Here is a 14,718-nt window from a genome sequence, read left to right as displayed (position 1 = left end):
CACTTAGTCTGGAGTTCCCAGGCCAACAAACTGCATTATTTAGCAATCTAACACCTGCTCAGGAAACTACAACAATAAAAGATATTTCACATGTACACTCTAGCTATTATTCCTTAAGTTAAGACAATAGAAAGAATGTGTTCAGCCAGCTGCACCACTACTTAGATAATTTTACTTCAAAGAACATTTGAAATGCTTGGCTTAGTTTTCCTTACAGCAGATGGCAATGTTGCAACAATCTTGAAGTTCACATTTTAGTGTTTTCTTTCATTTAAGAACACAAGCCTGTATTTTACATTTTTATATACAAATGTTAGAATTATGTATCAAATTCTATTTGACTAGGCTGGCAGCCTTCACCCATCTTTCCACAATCTTCACAGGGAGTGATTTCGCAAAATGATAATTTTGTGCCTACTCACACAAGCCAGTAAAAACAGAGAGGAAATTAGATATATGGTCAAATTAACATAAGGGGAAGGCAACTAGAAAGACAGTGGTGTTTAAGAGCACTACAGTAACCGTGTGGGAGGGTGAGGATAAAATTTCTGCCTGACTCACAAGAGAGAGAGTTGTGTCTCTTCAAGTTTTAATATGCAGTTAAAAGCAGAATACAAGTAAAATGCAAGGTAAATAAAACAAACCACAGTATTCAAAATAGAAAAAGGCAATAAAGTAATGCAACAAATAAAAAGCAATCTAACCTTTCCCTCACAGCAAAGTGTAGCAGAGTCTGGGTGAGCCTTTCTAGTAAAGTGAGCTGATTCAAGTTATATAAAATAGTGCAGAATATCAGTGGACAAATAAGACAGAAAAATATATCTGAATACCAAACTACTTGTAAGGAAGACATATATTACACATGCCTGTATATGGCAAAAATGCAAATGTATAAGATCTCATATAATTTTCACAGAAAGTTACATAAAACTTTGCAAAGATCCTGAAAACTGAAACCTGAAATATGGTTACATGAACTATGAAGCTTTTTGCATATTGTATGTCACTGGATTCACTAAGACTACCTGAAATAACACTTTGCATTTGTCAGAGCTAAAATTTGAGTATTTTATTGCTGAGTCAGTTCTTTCATTTTGACAGACAGTAGAGTAATTTTTTAAGATGTTTTAACCTGAGAGAGGAGAATGTGGCTTGAAATGAGTATTTTGTAACTTTGTAAATACAATATAAGCTGCAAATGTTTTTTGACTTTGTTGAGCAGCAAGATTTTCCCTTTAACCTTAATAATGTATGTTTTTTATGAATTAATTTAATGAGTCAAATGATTTTTAGATATTTTGATATTTATCATATTAAAAGTATTATACAAATTTAAGATATAGGTGCTTGTAATTTTTAAATTAATTCAGAACTTTTGTTAGAGTTGTAAAATATGTATATATCTTTCAGAATGATAAATATCAAATATGCATGGATTTTCCTGTTGTCTAGTAATTTGGTATGCTTAGATTGCCTGTCACCTGTAAGCTTACAGATAACTTTCTTTTCATATCCCACTCTGTTCTACTCTTACATTTAAAGATTTTTAAGGTTATCAAAAGATGCTAAACTAGCCTTGCACCAAAGGGACAAAAAATGGAAACAATATCAAAAAATGTAACACCATCCTAGTGTATAAACAACTACGAAACTCCATAACTAATAAATCTGATGATGTTAAGTTGTCTATCTCGCCTTCATTCTTGCTGGATGGGCTCGGAGCCGACCTCGGCTCCGACTCGGCCACTCTAAAAGCTCGAGAGTTGGTTCCACCGGCTCGAGGCTCCCCTTATATCCCACAATGCTAGGCGAGAGTTACCCCAGATCTCGTTTGCCGCTACAGCGATCGAGGTGTTGGTTTTCTACCGGCTTGTTGGTAAGTGTATTTTTCTGTGAAGATAGATACTTAAACCCTTATTTTTTTTAAGTTTAACTACTTTTCCCTTAGTTTAGTGGATTTCTACCCCTGTTTTTCAGAAAATCCCATTTTTTTTTCTTCCCACAAGAACTTAAAAGTTCTCCCTCGGGCCCTTTGGCCTTCCCCCATTCCCTAGTGGTGTGTGTGTGTTACTCTTAATAAAACTTTTAACTATAGTTTTATTTTTTGACTTTAAAATAAGATAGTGTAATCAGTGTGTCTGAGTGTGTGTGGTTACACTTTCTTGTTCTAGGATGTCTAAAGACACAAAGGTCTCAGGCTTCAAGAAGTGTGATGCGTGCTGTCAGAAAATGTCTCTGACAGACGGTCACACTTCTTGTGTCTACTGCCTGGGGCCTTTGCACCTGCAGGACTCCTGTGCTGTTTGCCACGGCTTCAGTCCCAGGGTCCTGCAGGAAAGAAAGAACAAGTTGATCTTAAGGGGTCTACTTAAGCCTGAGGATTCCCTTTCTGTTACTGGGAAGCCCTCTAAGGCATCTAGGTCCTCGGCTCCAGCTTCTGAGCCGAGACCTAAGGTTGTTAAACCTACGTCTGCATCGGCTCCGGCTGGAGCCGATGAGTCTACAACTTCTGTGGTTCCCTTGGCTCCGGCTGGAGCCGAGGTATTAGAAATCCCCTTGTCGGCTCCGACCAGACCTTCGGAGCCGACATCTAGGAAGAGATCTAGGTCACCATCCCTTGGCTCCGTTCACTCGGCTCCAGCATCTCCTCTGCTGTCTGAACGGAGCCACAAATCTCACTCCTCTAGGTCATCGAGGCTGTCGGATCATGACCTTCAGAGGGTAGTGAGTCGACTTCTTAAGTCCGAGGCACTGGCCCAAATGCTTCAGAGCCCGACTCATCAGTCGATGCCTGCCCCTGTCCATCAATATGTTCCTCCTCCGACTCCGCTGAGCTCGGAGCTGGGGCGCTGAACCGAGACTGTGGTAGCGTCGGAGCCGATACAGATGTCTTCGGCTCCGTCGTCCGCTCCGATTTCTTCCTTCGAAGAATCTCGGCGCCGGACTTCCCTCGTCGGCTCCGAGGGGGTGAGTGGCATCGGACCCTTGTCCGACCCCGCTCTTCCTCTCGGAGCTTCGGCGCTGGTGAGTTCGGCTCAGACATCGGCCTCGAGCCATCACTGTCGGTGCCGAGGGAGGTTCTCAGCTTCTGGAGCGGGACCTCTGGCTCTGGCTCACAGGGGTGTGTTCGAGGTCATGCGGAGTGTGTTAGAGCCTGGCTCTACTCCACAGTCGGCTCCATCCGCCTCCCTCTACGGTGCCTCAGGTCAAGTCGACTCACTCCCTCATCCCGGACCGCAGAGAGCCAGCTCCTCAGGAACCCCCTGTGGGGATATCATCCTCTTCCGAGGCCTCTCCTGATTTGGCAGAAGAGCCCCCTCGGAAGAGGAAGTGTAAGAGGAAACACATTGACTCACCTGAGTCCATTACATCTGACACAGATTTAGAGGATTCCGAGGGTTCCCCCCGTTCCCCTACTGAAGATGTCTCTTTTGCAGACATTCTCGAAATCCTCAAACAGAGGGAAATTGGCCAGCCCTCAACCCTTCGGAGGATGAATCTGTGTACCTTGAGGCGTTTGGCTCTCGTCCTTCCACCTCCTGGGTGTCTCCCCTTGACCCCCTCATGCAGGTGGTAGCTAAAAAGGCATGGACGGCTCCTGATTCAGTGGACCCCACTCCCAGGAGACCCTCAAAATTCATAACGGCACCAGCAGACAAACAGTTCTTGACAAAAGGAGTTTCTGTGGATGCTATGGTGGTAGCTGCTGCCACTAAGAAGGAACTAGCTGATCCTTCAGTACCTGTCCATCCACCTAACAAGGAATCTAGGTCCATGGACAGGTACGGAAAGCGGATGTTCTCGTCAGCGACATTTACTATGCGTTCGCTGAACTACCTGTGCCATTTCACTCGTCTTCAAAGGGACTTGATTAAAGAAGCGAGTGACATGTTGAAGGACCCTACAGCTGCGGGTTTTCAAGATAAGATGAACACTCAGCTGGCTACCCTTAACTCCATAGCCAACTCCTCCATGCGCCTCCTTTCTTATGCGGCTGATGGAGCAAGCAGGGCCGCAGGGACAGGTGTGGCCTTACATAGGCATGCCTGGATGCGGCTATGCAATTTTGCGGACCCCTTCAAGATGTCTTTCACTAACTCCCCGTTTGATGGATCATCTCTCTTTGGTCCTCAAGTGAAAGAAACCTTGACTAGGTGCGAGACTGATGGCAAGACTCTTTCTGCCGTTGGAGTCCGTTTTTCTACTCCTTCTAGGCCTTACCCCAAAGGCCAGAAAAGTGGGAAAATGTGGTTCCGTAAACAATCTCAAGGGACTTCGCCTGACGCACAAAGTCGCTTCCCCGCCAGAGGCAGAGGCGGGAATAACAATGGTAGACGTCGCCCTCGAGGCAGGGGGGCTCCGCAGAACCAGGGCAGTCGAGAAGCCTTCTCTGATAAGCCCTTTCAGCATCCCTGAGGTGTTGCCCGACTGCCCACCTTCAGAGGCAGCCGGGGGAAGATTGTCAGTGTACCCAGAAGCCTGGCTATCCCTGACTCAAGACAAATGGGTACAGTCCGTCATTTTCGAAGGCTACTCTATCCCCTTTCTTCGCATTCCGAACCAATCAAAAAAATCCCTTCCAGATGTTCCACCCGCTCAAAGGGATCTAGCGGTTTTGGAAATTTCAAAACTGCTTGCAAAAAGAGCAATTCAGCCAGTTCCAGCAGACCAGCAAGGATCCGGAATCTACTCAAGGTTCTTTTTAGTTCCAAAGAAAACAGGGGACTGGAGACCAATTTTGGATCTCAGTATCTTGAACAGATCAGTCAAGAAAACAAGATTTCGGATGGTCACGCTGCAATCTATCCTTCCCCTATTGGGAAAAGGAAACTGGATGTGCTCTATAGACCTTCAGGATGCGTACTATCACATAAAAATGAACAGACGCTCCAGAAGATACCTCCGCTTCAGGCTGGGAACCAGTCATTTTCAGTTCAGGGCCCTGCCCTTTGGTCTCACCACTGCCCCCCCGGGTGTTTACCAAATGCATGGCAGTGGTAGCTTCTCACCTGAGACGACAAGGATTCCAGGTGTTTCCATATTTGGACGACTGGCTCCTCACAGCTCCCACCAAGCATCTCCTTCTGATGGCCAGGGATTACACCTTTCGCATTTGTCAAAAGTTAGGCATTTCAATAAATTGCGAAAAGTCTGTTTTGTCGCCTTGTCGTATTATTACCTTCATAGGCGCAAATCTAGACACAGTAGACATGTCTGCGACTAACAGATCAGAGAATAACAGACATACACAAACTGGTCTCACTCCTTTTCAACAACAACAGAATCAAAGCCAGGTTAGTTCTGAAGGTGTTGGGAATTATGGCGGCCATACCTCTGCTTCCATTAGCCAGATTCCACATGCGGATCCTTCAATGGATGCTATTTACACAATGGTCATACCAGCAACTTCCAATGTCCCACACCATTATGATCACGCAGGCGTGCAGAAATCATCTCATGTGGTGGATGTCTTCCCCTCAGCTCTTGTTGGGAAGACCCTTTGTTCCACCCCCTCCGGTTGCTACTCTGACAACGGATGCCTCCCTGATCGGGTGGGGGGGACATTATCAGGGCAGGACGGTCCAGGGCACATGGCAACCAAACGAATGCCACTTGCACATAAATGTTCTGGAGATGAGAGCAGTGCTTTTAGCGTTGCAAGCCCTTCAAGACTCTCTTCCCTTGGGAACGATTGCAATCCAAACAGACAATATGTCTGTAGTGTGGTATATCAACAAACAAGGCGGAACCAGGTCCTACCCCCTGTGTCGAGAAGCACTCAGATTGTGGCAATGGGCGATTTCTTCTCAGCGTTTTCTGATAGCCACGCACATCCCCAGGAAGTCCAATCAAATCGCGGACAAGTTGAGCAGAGCTATCCTCATGACTCACGAGTGGTCTCTGAAAGACTCTGTTGTGAGAGAAATTTTCCTCAAGTGGGGTCAGCCTTGCTGCGATCTTTTTGCTACTCCCCAAAACAGCAAGTGCAGAGATTATTTCACTCTATTCCCTTTACCAGGCCAACCCAGCAGAGACGCTCTAGTCCAAGTTTGGCCCCGGGTACTTCTGTATGCAAGCCCTCCTATCCCACTAATCTCTCAAGTGATACAGAAAGCTATCGCTCAGAAGGCCTCGTTGATCCTCATTGCTCCTTACTGGCCTCGACAGGTGTGGTTCCCCTTTCTACATCAATTTCTATTGAGCGACCTTGGCATCTGGACCTAGTTCCAGATCTTTTGATCCATCAGTCGGGTCAGTTTCATCGCTCCCTCCCTCTCTGAACCTCACTGCTTGGTTCCTCCAGTTCCAACCTTAGCCAGGCTTCCTCAATTATCTCACTCTGTTCGAGATATTTTGATAGCTTCCCATAAATCTTCCACTCGGAAGATTTATTTGAGTAAGTGGAAACGCTTCACATATTGGGCTCAAGGAAGGGACATAGATCCTTTCACTGCTTCCATCCAAATAGTCCTTGATTTTCTAGCTGAACTCTTCCATGCAGGTTCATCTCCTTCTACTCTTAAAGTTCAATTGGCAGCTATTTCTAACTTTCATGTGGGTATTTCTGAGTCTGCCTTAATGTCCCACAAGCTTTGCAAAGCCTTTTTGAAAGGAGTTTTTCTTCTCAGACCTCCTATAAGAAATCCTCCTTCTCCTTGGGACCTAAATTTAGTTCTTACTTCTTTGATTCTTCCCCCTTTCGAACCTGCAGCTTCCTGTTCTTTAAAATTGCTATCATGGAAAACTCTTTTCTGGTAGCAATTACTTCAGCTAGAAGAGTTTGAACTTCATGCACTCAGTTGTCGACCTCCTTATCTGTTGTTCCATAAGGACAGGGTATCCTTACGAACCAACCCGTCCTTTTTGCCTAAGGTAGCCTCACGTCTAATCTAAATCAAAGCATTGACCTCCTGTGTTTTTCCAGAATATTCCAATAGGTCTGAACAAAAATTACACTGGCTAGATGTTCATCGTCAGTTAAGGTACTATTTGGATAGAACAAAACAATTCAGAAAATCTGACCAACTGTTTGTCTCCTATGCAGAAGGCAGGAAGGGACTTTCAGTTTCAAAGGTATCATTATCTAGATGGCTAACATCTCTGATTTCCCTTGTTTATGAAATTAGACACCAAAAGCTACCTAACAAACCTAAGGCCCATTCCACCAGAGCTTTGGCTACTTCCATAGCCTTCCAAGACAGACTGCCTATTGACACCATTTGTGCAGCGGCTACTTGGGCTACTCCTCACACTTTCATTTCTCATTATAAGTTGGATTTAGCTTCTAGGCATAGAGCTAACTTTGGTTCCACTGTTCTCAGGAGTCTGTTCCGTTAGGCCACCCGGGACAAGGTGCTAGGGATGCGGTCCCATCCAGCAAGAATGAAGGCGAGATAGACAACTTAACATATAGAAGTTATGTTCTTACCATAACGTTCCATGTTAGTTGTCTTCTTCTCGCCTTCTTCTTGCGTCCCACCCTCCTTCCCTTTGGCCTGGACAGACCTAGAGGAGTTGTGATTGTGACCTCTCTTTCTACCACCTCTTTACTTAGGCATATGCTGCTTTGCATATTTCCTGAATCAGGATGTAGGTCACCCTTCTTTCTCCCTGTTGTTAGAGGTGGACTCTGTTATAGTTATTCTGTTACTATTATAAGCTGGGGTTAGCTTACAAACGAGATCTGAGGTAACTCTCGCCTAGCATTGTGGGATATAAGGGGAGCCTCGAGCCGGTGGAACCAACTCTCGAGCTTTTAGAGTGGCCGAGTCGGAGCCGAGGTCGGCTCCGAGCCCATCCAGCAAGAAGAAGGTGAGAAGAAGACAACTAACATGGAACGTTATGGTAAGAACATAACTTCTATTTAATCTTCGTTCATTCCTTACTAATGGATTATCAGTTCTGTCCTCGGAACTGAGCCAGCCTCATACCAAGCTTGTGTCAGCCAAAAACTCTCGAGCCAAGATCCTTCCCAGAATGCTCTGCTCCCTGTTACCTCAGATGTCGTTTGCCACATTGCTGTACAGCCATGTCAGGCCACTCTCTCTCAGCCAAGTGAACAGTTTTTGAAAGTTTCTGTATTGTTAGTGCTTAAAAGGTTTTCTATCACTTACTATCTCTGTACTCCTACTCTATCGTAACTTTAGAATCTCTCCCTATAGTTTTTCTTTTTTTTTATTACCCTTTTCTTACCTTTGAGGTAATTCTTCATTACCATCATTGGTAATCCTTTTTTTCTCTCTTCTAACCCTTTTGGGTAGCTTTCTTAACTCCTTGGTACTATCGTCCTTCGCTGTATCATTATGTCGGACTAGAAAAGTAGTGTTGGTTTCAAACAATGTAGGGAATGCGACTAAGTTACCGCTTTCTGATGGCCATGATTTGTGTCTATTGTTTGAATGTCTCCCACCTTTCAGTGGATCCCCCGTGTTGAATTTGTAGAAAGTTTTCAACCAAGACTCTCAGTGAAAGGAAGAACAAGTTAATCCTGAAGGGTCTCCTTAAAACTCCTTTCTGTGAGGCTGTCTTTGGGTCAAGGGGCTCACCCCCTCCTGCTAAACCCTGTAAGAGGCATTCTTCTTCTTCGTCCTCGAGGTTGCTAACTTCATCTCCCTCTGATGATTGCAAGAAGTTGACTCACAAAAAGGTAAAGATTTCAAGCCTGACACTGCCATCTGTGGCCCTTTCGGCCCCAGCCTCAGCAGTCTGCCACTTGATTCTTGCTCCAGCTATGTCCTCTTTATCACCACTGGCACCAGAGTTCCCAGTGCAGACACTTAAGGCTCCAACAGTTTCATCACAGCCTTTATTGGCACCATCTCTGCAGGTGCGGTCTCCTTCGGTACCAAGTTTGACAATACTGTCCTCTATGGTGCAGACACCTTTGGCACTGACATGCTCTTCGGTGCAGTCTTTTTTGGCACTGTCATTACAGGTGCACACACCTTCCTCGACGGCATCATACTCATCGTTGCAGACATTTGCCAAATTGCCCTTTATGGTGCAGACACCTTCAACTTCTATGGTGCTGCCGTCATCAGCGCAGATAACCTTGACACCATTCTCCTCGATTCCAGACTCTGCACCATACGAACTAGCAAGGACTAAGTATTCTCCTTCGTTGGATCCATTTGTTGGAAGTCAATATAGCCCTTTTCTAGGAAAGGCCAGAATTGCCTTGAGGTTTCTCTATGAGGTTGACTAGGAGCCTCTCGGAACAAGATGTGTTGCGGCTTGTCAACGAGTTGCTTGTGGCCAGGGGTCTCTATTAACCATCTAAAGCTACGTTTCCTCTTCCAGGTGACCGTATTTCTCCACAGACTCCAACGTATACTCCTCCTTCGGCTTCCATAGAAGCATCGAAGCGCCTTCCTCCAACAGCAGCTTCCCTTCATCTGACCCCAATAGTGGACCTCACTTTGGAGCCAGTCGTCCTTGTAGTCCTCGGTGCACTGGGCATCGGGCTCTTCTCAGGCTAGTGGCTGTGCTGTGGGGGAGGGCATTCTTGGTTCCATGCCAATTTTTTCTGTGGCACCCTCCTGGAATCCTCCTTCCCACATGCTCCACTGCCCTCGAGGCACCTGATCTGGGGGTCGGCTCATTGGAGTGGAGTGCGACTCCAGTTCTGAGGTTGTTATGCTTGGTTCCAGGCTCTTGTCCCTCTTTGGGCAGTCTGGCCTTCCAGGCCATGGGGAGGGCACTTGCCTCTGCTGGCAAACCCTCCATGTTGGAGTCCTCACCCCCTCTGTGCCGCGACTGTCTGAAGCCACAACCACTGGACACTGGGCACAAGGTCCTCAGGTTTTTCCCTCCCAGGAGACCCCCTCTTTGCAATCTTCCCCAGAGCTCCCCACTGAGGAAGTCCCTTGCAAGGTTTTGTGCAAGAGGAAGCACATGGATTCCACTGAGGAGTCTTTGACCGAAGATACGATCTTTGATGGGGAAGGGTCCCCATGGTCACCCTCTGAGGTGTCCTTTGGTGACATCCTCGAGATCCTAAGACAGGGGGTGACTGGAAGTCCTCCAACCTTTCCTCAGAGGAATCCATATTCCTGCAGGCCTTTCATGCCCTCCACCTACCTCCTTCGCTGTAATGTCCCTGAACTACTTGGCGCATTTACAAGGCTCCAGAGAGACATTATCAACCAACTCTCTGAAACCTTGGCAGGGGCTGTTTCTGATGAGGTCCGTGACAATGTAGCTTCTCAGATAGCAACCCTAGAATCCATATCCAGTTCTTCCATGCACCTTATTTCACATGCAATGGAAGGAGCGGCTAGAGCGGCAGGTGCAGGTATAGTCATGAGACGACATGCCTGGATGCACCGTTACGATTTTGTGGACTCCTTTAAGGTTTCCTTTATGAATGCCCCTATCAAGGCCACTTCATTGTTTGGCCCTAAGGTTAAAGATACGCTGGCAAGGTGCAAACAAGATGGCAAGACCTTATCTGCCATTGGTGTCCGACACTCCACTCCTCAACGATTCTACTCCAAAAATCAGAGGAGTGGGAAGATGTGACACAGAAAATCACAGGGCTCTATCCGCAATGCATGTGCCGAGTTCTCCCCTAGAGGCAGAGGGGGAAACTCCAATGGAAGATGTCCCTTAAAAGGTCTGCGAAACCGGGGTTCCAGAGATTCTTTATCAGGACAACCCTACCAGTGCTCCTGAAGCATTGCCCGACTGCTCACCTCTGGAAGCAGTTGGGGGTCATTTTTCCTTGTACCCCACTGCCTCACGAAACAACCACTGATTCTTGGGTACAATGTTTAATATCCAGTGGCTATCGCATTCCCTTCCTTTTCTGTCCCACCTCATCCAGAGACTTGCCCGACATCCTACCCAGTGAAAGGGAAGGAGTAGCACAAGAAATCCGAAAGCTGCTACAAAAAGAGTCCTCCAAATGGTCCCCCCAGACCAGATAGGATCTGGTTTTTACTCAAGGTTCTTTTTAGTGCCAAAAAAGACAGGGGACTGGTGACCAATTCTGGATCTCACCACACTGAACAAGTTTGTAAAAACAGAGAAATTCCAGATGGTCACAGTTCAGTCTATCCTTCCTCTTCTGGAAGAAGATGATTGGATATGTTCTGTAGATCTTCAGAATGCGTATTACCATATAAAAATGGACAAGTGCTCAAGAAGATACCTCTGCTTCCACATAGCCAATCAATACCAATTTCGAGCACTGCCCTTTGGCCTCTGTACAGCCCCCAGAGTGTTCATCAAATGCATGGCAGTGGTCAGCGCTCACCTGCGACTTCAATTCTAGGCATTTCCATATCTAGACTGGCTCCTCACCACCCCCACCAAGCGTCTACTGGTAGAAGCCTTAGACTACACTCTTTTCACAGCACAACGCCTGGGAATCACTATAAACCAGGAGAAGTTCAACATGACCCCAACACAATCTTTAGAATTCATCAAGGTTCTGTTGGACACAAGGAATTGCACAGCATCTCTTCCGAATCACAGAGTTCAAAGAATAAGACAGCAGGTTCAGCCACTACTCTGTCACTACAAATCTGCTCGGTCCATACTCCAACTCCTGGGGTCATTGGCAGCTTCGATCACAATTGTTCCTCTGGCCAGATTCCACATGAGACTTCTCCAGTGGTTACTTCACACTCAGTGGTACCCTCTACAACACCCTTCGTCCTTTCAGATAAGTGTAACTCAGAGATGCAAGCAAGATTTACTCTGGTGGATGTCTCTAAATCCCCAACAATGGTCTCGCCCCATCAGCCGAAAGTCATGGTGACCACGGATGCCTTCCTGATGGGGTGGGGGAGGCTATGTCAGGGGAAACTCTGTCCAAGGCACCTGGTCGGAGACAGAGGCCCATTTCCATATCAATGTCCTGGAACTTAGGGAAGTGTTAGTGTTGCAAGCATTCCACTCCATCCTTCTGTCGGGGACTATTGTGATCCAATCAGACAACATGTCACTGGTCTGGTACATCAACAAGCAAGAGGGCAGTAGATCTTATCCATTATGCCAAGAGGCCTTGAGAATATGGCAATGGGTGATAGCTTCCAACCACTTTCTATTTGGAATGCACATTCCCGGGAGCTCCAACATGATTGCAGACAAATTGAGCAGGTGCATTTTACAACCTCACGAATGGTCCCTCAACCCTGTGATAGCGGCAAGAATTTTCAACCACTGGGGCCAGCCTTGCTGTGACCTATTTGCCTCTCCAACCAACTACAAGTGCAGCAACTACTTTGCCCTGATCCTCCCCTCGGGGACAATCACCAAGAGATGCTCTAGTCCACGCTTGGCTCTCGGGTCTGCTTTATGCTTATCCTCCTCTTCCCCTCATCTCTCAATTTCTGACGAAAGCACGGCAGTTGAAGAGAAAAGTGATCCTCATTGCTCCATAATGACCTCAACAAGTTTGGTTCCCCTTCCTTTTGCCTCAACTGCTAGATCAACCATGGATCCTCAATCCATCCCCAACGTTGATCTCCCATCCACAGGGTCTGACTCACCCCAATCTAACAAGCCTGAAGATGACAGCTTGGTTTCTCCACTTCCTATGATTGCCAGGCTGGATAACCTCTCTTCCCTGGTGTGCAATATTCTTATTGCATCTCATAAATCGTCCACCAGGTTAATTTATCTCCGCAAATGGAAAAGGTTTTCATTATGGGAAGCGAATAAACAACTGGACCCTTTCTCAGCCCCAGTTTCGGTTGTTTTAGATTACTTATCACATCTTCTTCAACCTGGGGTATCAGCCTCTACTATTCATGTTCATTTAGCTGCCATTTCTAATTTCCACATTGGCTTTCTGGATTCTTCACTCATGTCACATTGACTCTGTAAGACTTTCTTGAAGGGTGTTTTTCACCTAAAACCTCCCTTTAGAGAACCAGTACAACCTTGGGATTAGGTCTTCGTTCTACAAGCCCTAACAGCTTCCCCCTTTGAACTTGCGTCTTCATGTGATTTAAAGTGTCTCTCTTGGAAAACTTTGTTTCTGGCTGCAATCACATCGGACAAAAGTTTGTCAGAACTTCAAGCCTTATGCATCAAATGTCCCTACCTTATTTTCCATGAGGATAGAGTATTACTGAAAACGAATTCTTCCTTTTTACCGAAAGTAGTGTCACAGCGGTCTATCAACCAGTCTGTTGACCTCCCAGTATTTTTCCTAATCATTCTAACAAGGGAGTGTATTGCCTGCATTCCCTGGATGTTCACAGGCAAATACAATTTTATCTGGATAGAACAAAATCTACCCGTAAATCAGACCAACTGTTTCTGGCCTTTTCTGGACCCAAGGCTAGGTCATCCAGTCTCAAAAGTTACATTGGCATCATGGTTGAGAAACGGCATTACCTTTGTCTACAACAAGAACAACATCACCTTGCTTCACAGAGTGAAAGCCCATTCTACAAGGTCTATGGCAACTTCAGCAGCTTTTCATGTTAGTGCTTCCCTCAATGATATTTGTTCAGCTGTGACTTGGGCCAAACCCCATACTTTTATCCTTCATTCCAAATTGGATTTGGCCTCCAGAGGTAGAGCTTCTTTTGGTTCCATGGTGCTCAGGAATGTCCTTCCATGAGGGCCAACCAGGGATACAGGTAGCTGGGGACTCTGTCCTATCAGTAAGGAATGACCGAAGATCAACAACATCAGATAAAGAAGTTATATCTTACCATAACATTCCATCTGTGTTGTTGACTTTCATTCATTACTCCCCACCCTCCATCCCCCTCCAGAGGTTCCTGGTTGATCTCATATACTCCTTGTTTTTCCTTTATTTTAGGACTGTTATGACCAGCGGTAGCCTCTACTTTTGTCTATCAACTTGCAAACTCGATCTGAGGTAACAGGGAGGAGAGCATTTTGGGTAGAATCTTGGCTCAAGAGATTTTGGCTGACACGAGCTTGGTATGAAGCTGGTTCGGTTCTGAGGACAGAACTGATAACCCATCAGTAATGAATGATTGAAGATCAACAACACAGATAAGAACATTATGGGAAGACTTAACTTCTTTTTAAAGTCCGCAAAGCCCACTACTCCAAACTCCAGTCCTTGCACTCAACAAATCCCAAAACATTTTGGGACTCCCATCTCATCCATGCTGCATCCTGGCAACAAAGAAAACCCCTGCCCAGATGCCATCCTCTCCAACTTTGAAACAGCCAGCCAGTTAAACTCATTCTTCATAGACTGCATAGCTAAACTATCAGCCTCCTTCCCACCCCCCTCCTGCCCCAACCACCACCCCAGTCATCAACCTTCCTCCATATCCTTCTGCCTCAAGCCCGTCACCACAAGCACTATAAAAAGACTTCTCAAACTCAAACCCTGTCGCAATGCACTCAACAACCTTCCACCCACCTTCCTCCAAACAATCTGTAGACAGCATTGCCTATCTCATCTCTCTTCTTATAAATAGATCCATACAATCTGGCGTCATGCTTACATCATCCCCCTCCACAAAGGTGGCAAAAATACTGATACCACCAACTTCAGGCCTATTGCCATCCTTTCCCCTCTTTCTAAAATACTAGAGATAACAATACAAGCACAACTCATGGCACACCTAACACTAAACAATCTCCTCTCCCCTACCCAACATGGCTTCCGCCCTGGCCACAGCACCATGACTGCCCTTCTTTCCTTTCTTGAAACCATAAACCTCTAACATGACTCAGGCAGCTTTGTATCCACACTATTCCTAGGTCTGTCAAAGG

This window comes from Protopterus annectens, chromosome 16.part0 (assembly GCF_019279795.1).
Source record: "Protopterus annectens isolate FY-2018-M chromosome 16.part0, PAN1.0, whole genome shotgun sequence".
In the NCBI taxonomy this organism is placed as follows: Eukaryota; Metazoa; Chordata; order Ceratodontiformes; family Protopteridae; genus Protopterus; species Protopterus annectens.
This window is presented reverse-complemented; position numbering follows the sequence as displayed.